Genomic DNA, 20364 nt, shown 5'->3' on the forward strand with positions numbered 1-20364 from the left:
CAGATACTAAGACTCATAACCAAACCTTAGGCAGAAGGGGAGTTAGTATGACTAGGAAAGGATAGGAACTCTACAAGGACCATATATATCTGCGCACAGGGGCTTTTTCTGAAACTGTTTCTCCAACCAAGGACCATGAATGGATATAACCTAGAACCTTTACTTGGACGAAGCTCATGGTAGCTCAATAACCAATTGGTTTCCCATAGTAAGGGGAACAGGGACTATCTCTGACAGGAACTCAATGGCAGGCTCTTTGACCTACCCACCCTGGTAGGTGGTAGCTGAGGGAGGGTGGGTAGGATTGGGAGGAAATAAGGGAGCAGGATACAGCAGGGATACAGAATTAATAAAATGTAACTAATAATAATAAACAATAAAAAAATCAAGAACCACAGAGGTAAGCATCATCAACAGAATACAATAGATGGAAGAGAGAATCTCAGATACTGAACATATAATTGAAGAAATCAATATATTTCTCAAAGAAAACATATAAATGGAATAGGTCCCAACACAAAAGATTCAAGAAATCAAGAACACCATGAAAAGATGAAACCTAAGAATTAGAGGAATAGCTGAAAAAAGAAGAGTCCACACTTCAAGGTCCAGAAAATATTTTCAAGAAGATCATAGAAGAAAACTTTCCCTACCTTAAGAAAGAGATGCCCTTAAACATAAAAAGAGGATTACAGAACACCAAAAAGACTACACCAGAAAAGAAATTCCTACTGCCACACAATAATCAAAACACTAAATCAACAGAACAAATAATAATAATAATAATAATAATAATAATAAAAAGAGCAAGAGGAAAAGGCCAAGTAACATATAAAGGTAGAGCTATGAGATTCACACCAGACTTCTCAACAGAGACTATGAAAACCAGAAGGGTCTGGGCAGATTTCATGTGGACTACACATGCCAACCCAGACTACAGTAAGTAACAAAATTTTCAATCAACATAGATGGAGGAAACAGGGGCTCCACAAGGAGACTAACAAAGGCAAAAATCTTGGCTTAGGTGGGGTCTGCAGATACTGAGGCATCAGCCAAGGACCATGCATGAAGAGGACCTAGAACCCTGCTCAGATGTAGCCCATAAAAATTCAGTCTCCAGTGAGTTTCCTAATAAGGAAAGCGGGGGTAGTCTCTGACATGAACTGGTTGCCTACTCTTTGATCACCTCCCCCTGGCAGAGTGGCCTTACCAGGCCACAAAGAAAGAGCATCCTGACTGTCCTACTGAGTCTTGATAGGCTAGAGTCAGATAGTAGGGGAAGAGGACTCTTCCTTTTCAGTGTACTAGAGGAATGAAATGGGGGGGCATAAAAGAGGTAGGGTTGGACTGGAGGAGATGAGGGATGGGGCTACAATGGGGATATGTCTAATACAAGCAAGTTATTAGACATATACTATAGAATAAATTTTTAAAAAGTAATAAAATCATAATAGTAAACCAAATAGATTATATTATATATTTGAATATATAATCGGCCACTGTATTGTGAAAAATTTATTCTTGTTTTATTTTTTATTATTATAATTTATTACAATTTATTTAATTTGTATCCGGTTGTGGCCCCCTTCTTTGTCTCTTCCAAATCCCACACTCTTTTCCTCTTTTTCCCCTATGCCCTTCCTCTAGTCCACTGATAAGGGGGGTTCTCCTCTCCTTTTATAAAGTTTCCTCCCATAGTCTATCAGATCTCATCAGGACTGGTTGCACTGTCTTCTCTGGGGCCTGACAAAGTTGCACCTGCCAGTGGAAGGTGATCAGAGAGCCTGCCACTGAAGAACATTTGTTCAACTATGTTCATACCACTTTATTTGTAAGAGCCAAAATCTGGAAACAACCTAGATGTCTCTCAATGGAGGAATGGATATAGAAAGTGTGGTACATTTACATAATGGAATACTGCTCAGCTATTAAAAACAAGGAAATCATGAAAATTGCAGGCAAATGGTAGGGACTAGGAAAGATCATCTTGAGTGAGGTAACCCAGAAACAGAAAGACACAGATGATATATACTTACTTATAAGTGGTTATTAGACATATACTATAGGATAAACATACTAAAATCTATACTCCTAAAGAAGCTAAACATCAAGAAAGACCCTAGGAAAGATGTTCAATCCTCATTCACAAGGAAAAATGTGATAGACATAGGAAGCAGGAGAAGACAGGGAACAAGGACAAGGGCCTACCACAGAGGGCCTCTGAAACACTCTACTGATAGAGGTATCAAAGCAGAGGCTGTGACTCATAGCCAAACTTAGGAAGGAATGCATGGAATTTTATGAAATATGGGGGAGATAGAAAGATCTGGAGGGGACAGGAGCTCCAAAAGCAAACCAAAAGATTGTTTCTTCGGTACACATATTCTCTTCAAAATGCAGTGGGGTGGTTGTATGTTGTTTATAAGCATACTATGACAAAAACAAAAATGAACACATTTGTGTCCTTCCACAAGGTCAGGAACTTTAAACCATTACACATACAGTACACAGTGCATATAATGGCAGTAAATTCACAGATTCTCTTACTTTGCCTGAGAACCCTAGCCTGTTTCGATACAATTGTCTTTATTCTGATGTTATCTGCTACTATTAACTTTCACATTACCTAACAAATCTATATCTATCATCTATTTTTTAAATTATATTTCCTCTCCATCAGACATCCATATATGTATTATCTATCTTTCTATGTATAAAAATCTATGTACAGAGTTGCAAATAGTCAAATAGGAAATAACTTTCAGAGGCCTGAGAAGACACACATGGGAAACTGATAGCGATACAATAGTCTGTATTGACAACGTAATGAACCTAGTTGAGCTGGCTGAGCTGCCTCTCTTAGTAAGTTTGTTGTGCTGAGACACGGGTTTGACAGGAAGGCTGCAGAGCTGAATTTAGCTATAAAGGATCAAAGGGCATGACCAAGCTCAAAGGACAAAAGAAGCAGATGGATACACTGAAGGTCGATATGGGTAGTAGGATAATGGATGAATAACAATTCCAGGAAGCCACATCAGCACCAGGGTATTAACTGTTATCACAACGTTAGGAATTTGCCTCTTTTTCTGGTTCTGGTTAAGAAGTGGTCGTCTATGTCTCATAAGTAAGTATACTTATGTATTCTTGCAAAACCAATTCTGGCAGAACCAATAAGTTTGTGGGGAACCTTTTTTGTTTTTTGCCCCCCTGGGAGGTACCATTTATCGCTGTGCCCTGAATGGTTGCTGCCCTATCCATGGCTACCAAGGTCCTGAGTCATCCTCCATCTCCAAAATGTTGTCAAAACTGTCTATACCTTGGAATCTCTTAGAGCAAGCAAAGTATGAAAAAAAAAACTTACATAATATGGAATAACTTAGATCAAGATGAATTTTTATTGCCACATATGGATTATCCTTGTGAATTAGGGTGAAAGCAAGATATTTTTAGAAAAGTATTATTTAAGAGACATCTTCCACAGAAAAATATTAAAACAAAATATGAAACTTTTTCAATCTCAGGGAAGTTTATACCAGATATAACCTTTCAAGAGAAGTCACGGGAAACACAAATATCTGAGAAAATATGTGTTTCTCCTATTTTTAATCAGTTTATAACACTTCTTATATATAACAGAATCATATATTTTATGAAAGTACAAAACCACTGAATATCCCCAATCTTTTTTAATATATTGCATACAAATGAGTAAAGATATGAAAAAAAATGTATGTCATAGTAGCTACATTTTCAATTCCTTTTTGCATACATTTCTAATTTATGAATGCATTTACACCAGATTAAAACCATAGTAACTTTCAAAGTTTTCAAAAACTTCATACTCAATAAGGACACAATATGTCCTATTCAGTAGACAATTTTTTTTATTAATTATGTTATACTAAATAATGATCGTTTCTCATTTTCCCTGTTCATAGCATTGGCATATCCAGGGAATAAATGTGAAAGTTGAGAAAAGTAATATAATTCTTGATGAAAAAGAGAAGGGAACCCTTGAAAGGATCTTTTCCTTTGTCTAACATGATGCCTTGTGAATAAAATGGCTGCAGAGTGTTCATTTGTCAGAGGTTGGGTCAACATTTAAATTGGAAACCTAAGAAGATAACAAGCTCAACCAGTATGAGATTATAAACTGGGAACCTAGTCCACACAATGATCTTGGAACTTTTGATGACACACTAAAATGTTTACACATATCTAATTTTCACAATATATTAAGAACCTTAGAGTTTAAGTGTGTTTTACAAAAGCTGTGACTAATCAAGATAACTACTTTTACTTGGCCATCAGAAACTGGCAGTGCCCAGCTTTGATTCGAGCACACAGGAGGCAAAGACAGGAGAATCTCTGAGTTCAAGGCCAGCCTGGTCTGTAGAGTGAATTCTAGGACAGCCAGTGTTGTTACACAGAGAAACCCTGTCTAAAAGAACAAAAAGGGAAACAAACCAAAAAATGTTTTACTTGATCACTCTCTAATGTGTTTTACACTTCAATATTATACAATAATTTTATTACATAATAATAAAAATAATATGCTTTGGTTAATAATTGTTATAATAGTAGATTATTCAAAAAAAGTTCTATAATACTTTTAGGTATTGAAATCATACTGTGTTGGTTTGATTGAGAATATCCCCCACAGACTAAGTTTGAATACTTGGTCCCCAGTTGTGTCAAGGTTGTGGGGCATTGCAGTAGTTTGAAGGTGAATGGGTCAGTAGGCTCATAGATTTGAATACTTGACCACCAGAGAGTGGCATTTTATAAAGGGATTAGTTACTATAACAGTCTTAGAATACCCCAACCATAAACTTATTTTTGTTGCTGCTTCATAATTATAATTTTTTTTTACTAAGTGGTATCTTAGTTTCTAATTGTATCAGAAATATGTATTTTCCAATTGGTTAATGAGTTACCATGGACTACATCTGAGCAGAGGTTTTAGGTTATATCCATACATGGTCCTTGTTGGAGTGTCAGTATCAGAAAAGATCCCTGTGTCCAGATATATTTGGTCCTTGTGGTGCTCCTATCTTCTTCATGTCATACTAACTACCCCTTCTTTCATATGATTCCCTGTACTCTGCCCAAGGTTTGGTTATGAGTCTTAGTATCTGCTTTGATACGCTGCTAGGTAGAGTCTTTCAGATGCCTTCTGTGGTAGGCTCCTGTCCTGTTACTTGTTTCCTCCTATGTCCTATGCCCATCGCATTTGTCTTTCTAAGTGAGGATTGATTATTTTACCTTGGATCATCTTTCTTGTTTATCTTCTTTATGTATATAGATTTCATTATGTTTATCATATCTTGTAGGTTTATACTGGTGAGTATATACCATATGTGTCTTTCTCCTTCTGCGATAGCTCACTCAGAATGATCTTTTCTAGATCCCACCATTTGCCTGCAAATCTCATGATTTCCTCGTTTTTTATTGCTGAGTAGTATTCCATTGTGTAAAAATACCACAATTTCTGTATCCATTCTTCCGTTGATGGACATCTGGGTTGTTTCCAGGTTCTGGCGATTACAAATAAAGCTGCTACAAACATATGTTTAAATGTCCTTGCTGTGTACTTGAGCAAAGTTTGGGTATATACCTAGCAGTGGCATAGCTGGGTCTTGAGGAAGCACTGTTCCTAATTGTCTGAGAAAGCACCAGATTGATTTCCAAAGTGGTTGTACCAATTTACCTTCCCACCAGCAATGGAGGATGGTTCCCCTTTCTCCATAACCTCTCCAGCATGTGTTGTCATTTGAGTTTTTGATATTAGCCATTTTGATGGGTGTAAGGTGAAATCTCAGGGTTGTTTTGATTTGCATCTCTTTAACCAATTTTCCTAGTAAGGGGAGAAGGGACTATTTCTGACAGGAACTCAATGGCAGGCTCTTTGACCTCTCCCCCCCCCCCCAAGGGAGGAGCAGCTCTGCTAGGCCACAGAGGAGGACTTTGCAACCAGTCCTGAAGATACCTGATAAAACAGGGTCAGATGAAAGGGGAGGAGGTCCTCCCCAATCAGTGGACTTAGAAAGGGGCAGGGAGGAGATGAGGGAGGGAGGGTAGGATTGGGAGGGAATGAGGGAGAGGGATACATCTGGGATACAGAGTTAATAAAATTTAACTAATAATAAAAATAAAAATAAAAAAAGACAAAAAAATGTGTTTTTCAATGGTTGTAATCCCACAGGTTGAGAGTGTCTAGATTAAGATTAGGCCTGTGGCATTGCTGGAAAAACTGTGTCACTGGGAGGGCTTTGATATGTTAAAATGACCATTTCAATCCCCCAATTTCTCCCTGCTGCCTGTGGATGTGGATATAGAACTTTCAGCTACTTCTCCATTACTCTGCTTGCCTATCATGATGACACTGTATTAAACATCTGAAAGTATAAACAAGCCACAGATAAATGTTTTCATTTAAAAGAGTGCCCTGATTACAGTGTCTCTTCAAAGGAATAATACATTAATCAAGACAAAAGTTGGTACCAGAGAAATGGATTTACTCTTACAGGCCTGAACATACTGCTAGTTGGTTGAATGTATACAAGGATTTTCTATTAGAAAAGCGGCTGTATGCTTTAGGTGGGGCTTATAGTCTGAGGGATAGGGTTATCCCTGGTTAATCTAGGTGGGCCAGAAAACAAGTGAGTAGTGATTAGCTCAGAAGAGTTAGAGTGACACTTTCTTACCATACTGACAGCTGTGATAAGGAAGTAAGGTAGAGAATAGCAGTCATAAATACATAAATATGGATTATAAGCATAGACACTGTCCAGAACAACTCTAATGAAAAAAATCATAACGAATTATTATGGACTATAGTTCCCACATATTCCTGCAGAAAAACATTAAATTATTTTCAAATGATTCAAACATCATTGGTTGGTGTTCCACTACTTGTTATGATGAAGATATTTTTGAAACATAATTATACCATACAAAAGAACGAAAAGAAACCAATTTCAGATATTAAAAAGCCATTTTGATTCTAAGATATTAGCGAAGTTACTATGAATTAAGCTTTACTATGGGGTAAACCCTTCCTTTAGATTATTGCTATTCCAATGATTGCTATTTTAATTCCAGATGTAAGTCTAACACTGTACTTGATTGGGCAAAAAGAGTTGTGCCATGTCAAAAACCCAATCATTTTGCTAATTTGATAAGAGATGAAACAATTCCTAATGGCATTTTGTTTAACAAGAAAATTGGAGTCTGAAAAGGGACTAAGCCACAAGAGAAAACTAGTTCTCTTACAGGAATTTGTCTTATTAATTACACTCCCTCCCCCCAGAGGATTTGTTGGATAATGAGTTACATAGAAATCTAAGAAGTTGGTGAAAAGTAGAATTTTATACAATCAATACTGGATTTTATAAAATCAATATTGGAATAAGTTGATATTTCTCCCAAGATATTTGAAATTTACAACTAACAAATTGGTAATTGTATTTTTCAATATTGTCTAGAGTACCAGATCTTATAAAATTAGTCTCTCTTTCTCTTTTGCTCTCTCTCCAAATATGAGATCTATTAAAATGACTTACAAGCTAGCAGTGAGCAGAATTTTTAAGAGTACAGTAGTTTCTCAGTCTGTAAAGCTGGATGTCCCATCTGGTCTTCAATATATGCTGGAATCATGAAGAAGTAGACTCTAAGGTCAGTGAAGGAATGGTCTTGTTAGCAAGTTGAGAACAAATAGGCAAGAAGAAAAAGCATGCATCTTCTGTGTCCCTAATATAGACTTCTAGCAGAATTTGTGGACAAGATTACAGGTGGGTTTTCCCAGTTCAAATAATCTGATTTGAAGATGTGTCTTTTCCCTACTCAAAAAAATCTCAATTAAAGACACATCTTTCTACCTCAAAGATATGGATTAAGAGTAGATCTTACTACTTCAAATTAAGCAAAAATCCCTCACAGGTGTGACCTCCATTTTTAGGGCTTTGGTTAATCCCAGATGTAGTCAAATTAATATCCAAGAATAGCTACCACAGTTATCCATAGTCCTAATTCTAAAGAAATAGAACTATGACTTTAACTTAATAAAGGACATAGCAAGTTCTTTGGAGAAATACTATGTTTGATGTAATGGTTATTGATATTTTATACCAAGGCCCTGCCATACATTTAAGAAATTTGGAAACCAAAAGAAATAAAATATCAGTCATTTTGAATCAAAATGATCAAATAAGGATGTGGATATGTGCAATACTTAAGCACCCTAAGATGGAGAAATTTTGATTTTATTTTCCCTTCACAAAAGGAAAAATGCCACCTTTTGGGTTTTCATTTTAAAATTAGTTTGTGTTTCCCCAAGGTCCTCTGAAATTCTTTTTTTTTTTTTGTATTCCATTTTTTAAATTTACTTTTTATTATTATCATTTATTACAATTTATTCAATTTTTGTCCTGGCTGTCCTCCCTCATCTCCTCTCATTCCCACCCTCCCTCCCCCTCCTATAGTCCACTGATAAGGGAGGTCCTCCTCCCCTTCTGTTTAACCCTAGCCTATCAGGTCTCATCAGGACTGGTTGCATTGTCTTCCTCTGTGTCCTGGCAAGGCTGCAAGCTTCAGGGGGAGGTGATCAGAGAGCCTGCCCCTGTGTTTATGCCAGAGACAGTCCCTGCTCCCCTTACAAGTCTCCCACTTGGAGACTGAGTGTATGGGCTACATCTGAGACTGGGTTTTATGTCCTCTCCATGTGTTGTCTTTGGTTGGGGTATCATTCTCTTTGGGAACCCCAGGGCTCAGTTTATTTTTTGGCTCTGTTGGTTTCCTTTTGGAGGTCTGGTCCCCAACAGGTCTTTCTAGCTCCCTATTTTTTTCATAAGATTTCTTGTATGCTGCCTAAAGTTTGGCTGAGTCTCATCCTCTGCTTTGCTACCTCTATCAGTAGTCTTTCAGAGGCCCTAAGTGGTAGGATCCTGTGCTGTTTCCTGTCTTCTCCTGCTTCCTATTTCTATTGCATTTGTCCTTCTAAATAAGGATTGGGCATCTTCCCTAGGGTCTTCCTTGTGGTTTTAGCTTCTGTAGGAGCATAGCTTTTAGTATGTTTATCCTATATTATGAGGCTAATATCCACTTCTGAGTGAGTATATACCATGTATATCTTCTTGCTTCTGGGTTACCTCACTCACTTAAGATGATCTTTTCTCATTCCCACCATTTGCTTTCTGAACTTCTTTTACCATTTTCTTACAAAGGTGTTCCACATGTAGCACTGGGAGTTTGGTTTATTTAGACACTGCTATCATTTTTTTTTTCTTGAAAGTTACTCTACACTCTGTCTTATGCTGTTGGAAACTAGTGAAAACTTCAGACCAAACTTTCTTCATATTAACATATACACTATCACTACACTTTATTAACAGAATATTTTTGTATTATTTAGGCTCGGATATGTTGCTTCAGTTTTTTTTTTTTAATTACTAATTTTTCATATGTACAAAAAAAGCACAAAAATGTTAGAAATAAAAGCTGGATTTTGAATCTTTTTAAAGTAACTATATAAAAAGATTGTTCATTTCGTTGCTTCAAAGGTTGGATATGCTCATTATTTAAATAACTTAAATATGCGCTCATATTTCAACTGAAGAATAATCACAAACTCGTGAAATGGAAATAAGAAGCAGTAAAGATGAGAAGTAACCGAAGAAATTATATGTTGCTAGAATCTGTATGAATGAGATTACATGTTTTCTCATAACCTAACTGGTTATATTTTGTCTTCTGTGCATTTCAATTAATGTACTTCTTCTGCAAGACTGACAATTTGTCTTATATTTTGAGACTCTTCTTTCATTATTAATGCCTTATCTAGAGCTGTTTTAACCCTGCAGCGTTTCTTTCAGTTTTTCAGATTACTCTATTAACGCGTGACCCATTGTACTTCTATTCTGGGGCAGTATCAATTTAGGGACTTTCTGCTGGGGTATCATAAAATACTTCATGATATGAAGAAATTATTCAAAGGGTGTTTATAGATGTGAAAAACCTCGCCTTATGCAATCTTAGACTGCCAAGAAAGAAAAGCGTATCTTAATATGTGCTTGGCATATAGTCAGAGAAACCATGCCAAACAAGCTTAATTTTGTGTGAACCTCAAGACTTTTTCTGTGAAACAGCATTTCTTCTGATGCTCACTATAAAAATGAAATCTGTCTCTTAGGTTCAGAGGATATTATTCACTGAGTTTTGCCTTTTGCATCTGAAGAAGTTAAAACTATTTTACATTCTAGATATTGCAATAAGTTTGCAGAACTCTGTAGTATTTACTTGAAGATGCAGAGAGTATTTTTCCTGTTTTGCTGATTTGAGGGTAGTTGACTTCACATATTGGATGTTTTTATTAAAGGGCCTGCTTAATACATGCTGTGCTAAATAAGTAGGAGGTGACTGTTCAATTTAGCTAATTAATGGCCAGACTTCCTTTAGAAAACACTAAATATCCGACAAAACCCTTGTTAAATATTATTACAAGGGCAGTGGAGAGAAAGGTCATGAAATAGCCTACTGCACAAATGCTAAGCATTCAAAGTACATTAAATTTCATGCAGACTTGATGGCTTATACAGGACTACAGGAGATTTAAATCAGTGCAAAATGACATACATGTTACAAATAGAAACAATATTTATGCCTACAAATTATGTGTGGCTTTTAAATCCGTATATGTAGCCAAATGTGATAGCTCATATGCCATCAAATGCTTGATATTTAGTGATCATAAAATATCACTCTCTTAAAACATTCATTTGGTATTCAATTACTAACAATAAAATGCATACTACATTAACTCTATGTAAATTTTAAGTCAAACATACTTGGGTCATACATCATTCATGACTCCTACAGAAACTAAATTTCTAGAGAGTTTAAAACTGAATTTACAGAGTTAGAAATTTGTGAAGGATACAGAGTCTAATTTAGATTGTAAGGCAAAGTCAAGTTTAAAAAAAACATTTTGAGGAAGTTTCTGGATTGTGGATAGAGTTATAGGAAGTAATTCAATCCTGATAATAAAGGACTGTACAGCTTAGCCTAGACATATGGTTTTACCGGAAGTAATTTGTGAACCTAGATAAGAAATGTGCTTGAGTTGCGCAAGATTTCCATGTCTTAAAAGCTGCTATTATTCACTTAACAAGAGTTTATAAAAAATGAAAGAATTTGCTGAAATTAAATCATGTGACTTCATTCTCATTTATGCTTCTAAAGCAGTTACTAGATTAACAAGCAAATAGAACGTAACATATTTTCTAGCTCCCACCAGTGGTAAAATTAATTACCTTAGTGCATAGTCTTTTTGCATTAACTGGCCCTCGAAGGTATAATGAAAAAATGCTTAAGAGTTTAATAAAAATGGCATTCTGAACAACAGCAACAAAATCAGTGGCCTTCACACTTAAGTGTTTGAGGGACAAACCACAGCACCTTTGTATTTGTGGTGGAGCTGGGTAGCTGATTTGTCTTCCAGTTATTCCAGTTTCGGGTATGGAACTGGCATGGAATTAATTTATTATTCTCCATGGGCACCAGGCTCTGTCTTTCAATGTGTGTGGCATATCAAGGTTTACATCTTCATCTCCACGTCTCTGACGAGAGCAGATAAATCATCTTGTGCTCTGCATCTGCAAACTAGAGCCAAATCAGGAGAGCCTTATTCGTTTCTCCCCATCTGCTTGAAGAAGAGATGCATGACTCTTATTACATACTCAGTGAATGACAGGTGGAGAAGGATCTCCCTCCTTTCTGTACATTTCTTTTCTCTAATACTCTCACTCCTGAAGTGACTTCTTATCAATTATGACTCTTGTTTCTTTGCCTGTCACTAAAACTTTAACACCAGTAAGTTATAAGCAAAGGTTGTGTGTCTTTCTGCTGATGTACTTTCTTTAAAGTACACAGAGTGAACAAAGTCTTCATTACCTTTTTATTCCATTTAATAGAAATTTTTTTATTTCAATAACTGGTGCTTTCAGTACATGATTCAGCTTAATTTGATTTGATGTTATGAGATTTCTCATACATTAATGAGACATGTTTGTGCATTTTAATTTGAAAATTAAGTTTTTGTGTGATTCAATGGGAAAACAGCTGGGAGACTGGGGAATCGTAGCCTTTGTTGTAAGAAGAACTTCTAGGATTCAGGACAGCTGGTTGTCTTAAAGGTTGCCACACAGATTTTTGTCTCAAGTGAGTCACACAGGCATACACATGCAAAAGCAAATAGACATGGATGCAAAATAGTGGGAGGTGAAAGGGTAGATAAGCAGAGCAAGGAGATGAGGTGTGAGTGGTCAGTATGAGACAGAAGGAAAATAGTAAGGTAATTATGGAAAACATTAATAAATCAAGCTCCCCATCAAATCAGTCAACAATAGTACTATGTCCCCACATTATTCGTTAACCACACTTAAAATGTAATGGTATGAAGGACTGGCTAAGACATGGAGGCTCCACCATCATAAATGTGATTGGTTTGTTTCTCAGAGAAGCTGTAAGGACCGCATATGCCCCTTCCATGTAAGAAGGCTGATAGACAAGTTGGGCTTTCCAAACACACGAACAATCAAACCAAAAACTTCCTGTGCCTAGAACTTTAACTTTACCCACTCTCCAATGAATGTACGTTATTGTAAGTACTTATTTGAGGCTTTATTTTTGCAGTAACAGTAAGTAAAACACCTAGTTGTTGTTTTTCTAATAATCATGCTTTAATTTTAATATGATTATTATATAATTTATGTTATTTATAGTTTCAATGTTGTTTTAAAGTATAAAATTTGAAAATATGAAGGTTGCTCATTGTATTAAAATTTTAATATTTTAACTAATTATATGTAGTAATTTAAAGTTTCAGATTCTAATTTTGAACTCTAAAATATATTATCTATTTTTTTTATTTTCTTTTTTCTTTCTGTTTCTTCTTTCCTTTCCTTCCTTCCTCACTTCTTTTCTTTCTTTTCTCTATCTTTCTATCTTTCTTTCTTTCTTGTGTGTGTATATATGTATAACAATGTGAAGATATATGCACGTCAGTGTAGGTTCCTACAGGGGACAGAACATGTCATTGGCTACCCGAGAGATGGAGGCATGGGAAGTTGTGAGCCTCGTAACACAGGCGGTAGGAAAGTGAACTCAAATCCTTTTCAAGAGCGTAAAATGATCTTATCTGCTAAGGTACTTCTCCAGCCTCTACAATTACAAGTTTTATGGAAAATAAAATTATAAAGTAACAAATATAACAGCAAAATTCACTGTACTCCTATTAAGTCTAATATTATATCAATCCTTTTACCAGCTATATCATACTATTTTTTTTCTTCCAGTCATTTTGTGGATACACGGTTTATATAATTAATAGAAATCATTGTTTATCCTTAAACCACGAATGAAAGTATACAATTGAAGATCAGCTAAAACAAATATAACAGTTATCTGACACAATCTCTGGCCTCCATCTTCTGCCACATTCAGCATAGAGTCTTCTTCACCTACTCCAGATCTGTCTGATCCACTTGGAGCACAGTCAACCCAGATGAGCTGCACGTAAGCCTGAACCCCATCACCAGCCAAACCTAGAAGGCTATGGAGCCCCCCTTTTCCCAGCAACATTCAGCATCGATTCTGCTCTGCCTATTCCCTATCTGTCTGACCCACCTGGGGCACAGCCAGCAGACCCAGCAGACCCAGCAGAGGGGCACAGCCAACAGAGATATAAGACGCCTCAGGGACCCAAGGGACGTTCAGGTCCATTTGAGGCACAGCTACCAGAGCCAACACTAGCTGTCTAGCTAGATGGCTAAAGACCAGCATAAGAACACAATCAACAAGCTGTCCATCTGCTAGGAGGCTTAGGTCCAGTTCATGCATGGTCTTGGTTGATGCTTCAGTCCCAGCAAGCCTCTCTGTGGCCTGGTTAGTTGACTCTATTGGTCTTCTCCTGTCACCTGCAGCTCCTTTTCTCTTTCCTTCCACTTTTCCACAAGACTCCCTTAGCATCACCAATGTTTGGCTGTGAGTGTCAACATCTGTTTTGAGGTATTTGGTTGAATTGATTAAAGTTTTCAAATTTTATGTACATTTCACGTTTTGGTTGTCTTATTTTCTTTCTCTTTTACTTTGTTTCATTTATTATTATTATTATTATTATTATTATTATTATTATTATTATTTTTACTTTTTATTTATTTTAGACTGGAAATTTTCCGTAGGGTCTATTACATGGAAAACACCTCTAACCCTGAGCTGTTTTTCCAAAAACATATTTTGAAACATTTTTAAGTAGCTGGAGACTATTACAACGTGGCATTCTAATTTCGCATTGACAATTGCTGCCTTAGTATATGATGACATGTGCAGGATAATTTCATTTTATGACATCACATCATGTGGTAAGCAGTTGTCAGTAAATAGACACCTGGATCAATGATCTAAATCAGGAAGAAATGAAATAAAGACACTAACATTTCCTATAATCAATTTTTTGCAAAATAAATATAAAATGCTACCTGAGTTTTGTTGATACATTGGACTTAATATAATTAATATAAGTTTTGAGAATTAAAACCAATATTTTAAATTAAGAATATATCAAAGTTCAATCTGTCCTCTATAGAGAGAATCACCTGAAAACAATGTTTCATTCCATCATTTTCCTTAAAAGAAAAGAATTAGGATTTTTCATAAGGAGCCTTCATTGACAAGTATTTTTTATATTGCTAGGTTAATATAATAAAGGTGAAATTAAACACTTGATTGTGTGGTGAATACACTGCTCTACTTTCCTTCTTTGCTGCAGTGAGCATCATGAGTAAAATCTCCTGAGAGAGTAAAGGGTCTATTTTGTTTTATTCTTGTAAGTAACAGTCTATCATTAAAGCAACTCCTGGTAGAAACTCTAGAAGAGCAGAGGAAAAATTCATGCGGGAAAGGTACTCACTGAATTTTCTCTTCCTAGGTTATACAACTTAGATTCTTATATAATTAGGAACATTTTCCCAATGATGTCACTGCCTACAGTGTGGTGGGCCTCTTTTTGCCATTTATCAATCAAGATCATGCTTAACAGACAGGTTTGCTGTTTAATCTGATGGAAACAATCCCTTAGTTGATGTTCTCTCTTTTCCCATGTATCTCTTGTTCCTGCCAAGCAAACCAGCTCAGCACACTTGCCTATAGTCTCACTGTTGAGAGAGAACAAAGAGACAGAATCTTTAGTACAACTATGGCTACACACTGAAGCTCACTAGCACAAATAAACAGAACACTTAAGAAAAGAAAGTTATATATTAAGTAATGTATATTAAGTAAAGATGAATGAACTAATTCAAAAGATTGGTTAATAACTTCAGTGTTTATATTTAAATGACAGTTTTATTATTTCTTTAAAAAATTACAGTCTATTTTGATTATATTCTTTGCATTGGGCAATTCCTCTCAGATTCTTTGTACCTTCCTACACAATTTCATGCTCTTTCTCTCATCTCTTAAAACAAAAAGACAAAAACAAAAGGACAATAATCAACAAAACAAAACACATATTTTGCATTGGCCAGCTACCCCTGAATGTATGGCCTGTCCTGGAAAGTTGTTGATATGCCTATTGCCATCTCCTGGAGAAAACTGATTCTTACCTTGCCCACTAGGTAGAAAATTCATAATTGCTATTTGGTTAGAAAGGACTCTGAGACCAATTCCCATTCTCAATGCTCAGATTTTGTCTGACTTGAATTTGTGCAGGTCTTATACATGCTTTCACAGTTTCTGTGAGTACACATGTATATCAACCTTGCTCTGTTTGAAAGATGTGGTTTCTATAGAGTCATCCACCACTTCTGGCTCTTCATCATTCTGCCTTCAACCTTCAAATGTTGGTTTTCCCTCCCCACATTCTCTCTTTTACCATGCATTTACATGACCCTACCCATTAATATCCCTATTCTACTTTCCATGTTATTCTATTTCATCTTCCTTAGAAGGTTCTCTGCTCACTCCTTCCCATCACTTACCAGTTACCTAAACTCTGTGGTTATCTTGAATGATGCACACATTTCTAAAGCTTAAAAAGGAAGGTAACATATACACACAAGGGAAAACATGCAATGTTTTCTTTTAAGAGTCTTCATTACTTCACATAGAATGGTAGTTACTAGTTACACCCATTTACCTACAAATTTCCTAATTTCATTTTTCTTAACAGTTGACTAATATGTACAAAAATGTGTAAAACAAAATGTGTCACGTTTTGTTATTCATTCATCAGTTGATGAACATCATATCTGCCTCCCATTGCTGACAATTATGAATAGAGAAATAATCAACATGGATGAGAAAAGGTCTTTGTAGCAACTCCTAGTGTCCTTTAGGTTTATGCTTAAGAGTATTATAGTTTGATCTTAGACTTTGATCTTGATCTTGAGTTTCGGCATTTTGAAGCATCTCCACATGTTATCTTCATACTGGCTACCCTACTTTTTACTCTCACTAGCACTGACTGTTAACTTTTTCCCAGCATCCTTATCAGCATCTGCTGTCATTTGTTTTAACAATCTTAGCTCTTTTGACTGGGATAAGATGAAATATCAATTAGTTTAAATTTGCATCTCACTGACTGCTCTAGATGTGGTCCATTTCATTTGTGTTTCATGTACTGAAAACACACCCATTCTACACTCCCTTTTTAATTGTGTTATTTAATGTTTTTAGTTTGTTCTATGTTCTAGATTTAAAAAAAAAATACCTGTGTAAGATATGTAACTGGTAAGAATTTTTTTTTCCTCTTTCTCTAGGCTAATGCTTTGATCAAATGGTACTGTCCATTTCTATAAAGAAGCTTTTCAGTTTCATGAAATCCCACTTATTAACTGTTGGGTAATACCTATAGTATTGTGGTCCTGTTCAGAAAGATTTTTCCTATGTCAATGAATTCAAATTTACCTCTATTTTATTATCTGCCTGATTCTGTGTATGATGTCTCAAAATGGAATACTCAAAATATGAAAATTGCAAAGATAAACTTTGTCAACAGGTGGAAAGGAATGAAAAGACAATTATGGGTTTTGTAAACAAAACTAGAGAAATGGATAGCTAAGTTAAAATACTAAATATGGAAGATATACAGGTAGAAAATTTTCAGGAAATATAGAATGCTATGAAAAGACAAAACCTATAAAAATAGGTATGGAATCAGAAAAGAAAGCCCAGGTCAAAGGCACAATAATGCTTTTAATGAAATCATAGATGAAATATTTCAAAATCTAAAGAAAGAGATGCTTATCAAAGTTTGGAGAGCTACTTGTTTGTCAAGATGCTTTGTTATTGAGTATTCAGCCTAAAACAAGTTTTCACCCTGGCCTTCACCTTGAGACAGAGATAAAAGCACTTTTCCCCAAGTTCCTTAAAACCTGTTTGTGTGGCCTTGGACCATATCTGCTACAAGGAAGCACTTTTAGAAAACAACTTTGGCAGTTTCGGCAACTTCTTCTTGTACTGATGTGACATTTTTTGCTTTGCCTTTAAAAAGGAATTGTGGAGTAACCTCAGGGAGGCAGTCTTAATGACAGGAGCTGATCTCCTGTGTAGTCTGAGATGCTTTAATTTTTTCAGTCCTCACTCCCAACTCAGGAACTGTTCAACTCTGCCAGTGGGCTCTGGCATCAAAGTGCAGGGGGTGTATAAAATACCAAGTAGATAACAATAGAAAAGAAGCTCCTCCCAGGATATAGTAATAATCTACATATCAAATTTTCAGAAGGAGGGGAGGATATAAAAACACGAAAAGGAAAAATAACAAATCACTTATAAAAGCAAACCCATTTGAATAACATCTGACTTTTCAGAAGAAACTAAAAACCAGAAGGGGTTAGGTTGATATTTTAAAGGGTTAATATTTTGAATTGGTTTACCTAAAAGGTATAATTTTATTAATTTTTTTACAGGACTGTCATTTAGATTTGATTATTTTTTCCACTATTACTTTTTTAGCTATCTCTTTGTGCATTTTTTTTCACACTATTACTTAGTTTAAATTTTCTGGCTTATGGACAAATTCCACTTGCTCAGTATCTGATAGAATGTTTTCTTTGCTTATTTCCTGAAAGCTATGAATGAATGCAAGAAAGAACATCTGAAACTGCTGTGAATGTCTCAACAAGCCAGATAAACTTAGTAGTCTCGTTTCTCTAATATTCAGCATGTTGTTCTGTAGTCTTGCAAAGTCTATGGCTCTAATGTCTAAAGTCTAATGCTAGTTAACTAACTACTGCTTTATTTTGCATTTTTATTTATGTAGTCTTTTTCCTTCTTAACTTACAGATTATTTTTAGAGTATCTCACTATGTGCAGACTATCAGTGTCTACTTTGTTGGACAGGAATATGATGTGGACATTAAAATGTATGAGAGGCTAATTAATTGAACAGAGTGCCAGAATTTTGTCATGCAGATAATAGGATATGAATAAGACCCCCAGATAAGCAGGAAGAGAGGAAACCGATTCAAAGATCGAGAGTACAAAGTCAATAATTTGGAAAACACCCACATAAATGTAAACAGGGAATTACAGTTGAGATGAAAAATGACATGGACAATTCTGGATGAACAGGCTATGGTGAGACTAATATGCAGTATTTTCTATGATGCATTGTCAAGCCAAGTCTGAAGAAAGAAATAGGAGCAGAAAGTCCAAAATTGGGTTGACATTGCCATAAACATTATTAAATATTCCTTGTTATTCTTGCTGGGAAGATTTGTTCTGCATAATTAAATTACTCTAGGCCATGATGAAATTACTCCAAAATTATGTATTATGCCAAGAACTCATTGAGGACTTTGGTGTGACTATAAGCTGAATGTGTTGAAATATATTAAACCCTTCCTTTTGAATTTGCTTTTGGATTAGAAGAAACCCTTCAATTTGAAAATAGAAGGGAACCATAAAAAACACTTATTATTTTTTATATTAGACTTTTTAGAGCATCATTACTTACCATAAAACCAAGATATATGGGAAAAAAAACCTCACACTTCAGGTTCGTTGGGAAGGAAAACAAGTCTTACTGATGCAAATGTGTTTGGGGTGTGTGTGTGTGTGTGTGTGTGTGTGTGTATGTGTGTGTGCGTATGTGCGTGTGTTGAATTTTATTAGTTATTTATATCAAATAACTCCGTTATTCATGTCTTTTATTTTTCTTTGTCTACCCTTTTTCCTCTGTTTTTCATTCTTTATTGTTTATTTCTTTTAAAAATGTTTCTACTAATTCCTTGAGAATTTCATACATGCACACAATATCTTGACTATATTCACCCCAAAACCTCTAAAATCCACTCTTAACCCCACAGCATATAAACCTCACAAACTCATTTTTTATTTAGAAAATAAACCATTTATTTCTATTTGTGCTTCCTATTTACTAATAGGTGTGTGGCTATCTGCTAGACCACGTAGATATAACCTGTATTAGGCTGAACTTTGAGATGCCATACTCTCTAAGAAAACTGACTTTCCATCCCCAGCAGCCACCACTGCTAATAGTACCTTTGCTAGAGCCTGGGACATCATATGAGCCTCTCCCAATTCCATGCTGGAATGTTCATTAGATTTGTTTAGGTGACACATATGTTTGAGAGTTCATGAGTTCAAAGATCTTGAACTATTTAGAAGACACTTTTTGACCCTGGTCTGAATTTAGAGTCAACCCTATGAGCTCTTTCCCAGCCCTGGCAAGCAGGAGCAAGCCTGGCAGCTTTGGTGACTCTTGATAATCTCCACTGATTGCACTTACTTGCCCAACTTACCCCCAGTCTCCTGCTCCTCCTCCACTCATGGTGCTGATGACCCATTCAAATTTTTACTCTACATTGGCACAGGAGACAACTTCTTGACCGGAACACCAACAGAACAGGCTCTAAGATAAACAATCAATAAATTGGATCTCATGAAACTGAAAAGCTTCTATAAAGCATAGGACACTGTCATCACAACAAAAATACTGCCTGCAGATTGGGAAAGGCTCCTCACCAACCCTATATCTGACAGAAAGTTAATATCCAGAATATATAAAGAACTTAAGGGATTAAACAGCAACAAAACAAGTAATCCCTTAATGAAATACAGAAAAATTCAATTAAACAAGTGAAAGATGAATAAAACTGCCCAAGATCTGAAAATGGAAATGGAAAACACAAAATGAGGCAATGCTGGAGATGGAAAACCTAGGCAAGAGAACAAGAACTACAGACAAAAGCATCACCAACAAACTACAAAATAAATGGAAGAGAGAAACTTAATTGTAGAAGAAATTATTGAAATTTTCATATATAAGTCAAAGAAAATGTTAAA

Source organism: Psammomys obesus, unplaced genomic scaffold (genome assembly GCF_907164565.1).
Source record: "Psammomys obesus unplaced genomic scaffold, mPsaObe1.curated_primary_1811, whole genome shotgun sequence".
Taxonomy (NCBI): Eukaryota; Metazoa; Chordata; class Mammalia; order Rodentia; family Muridae; genus Psammomys; species Psammomys obesus.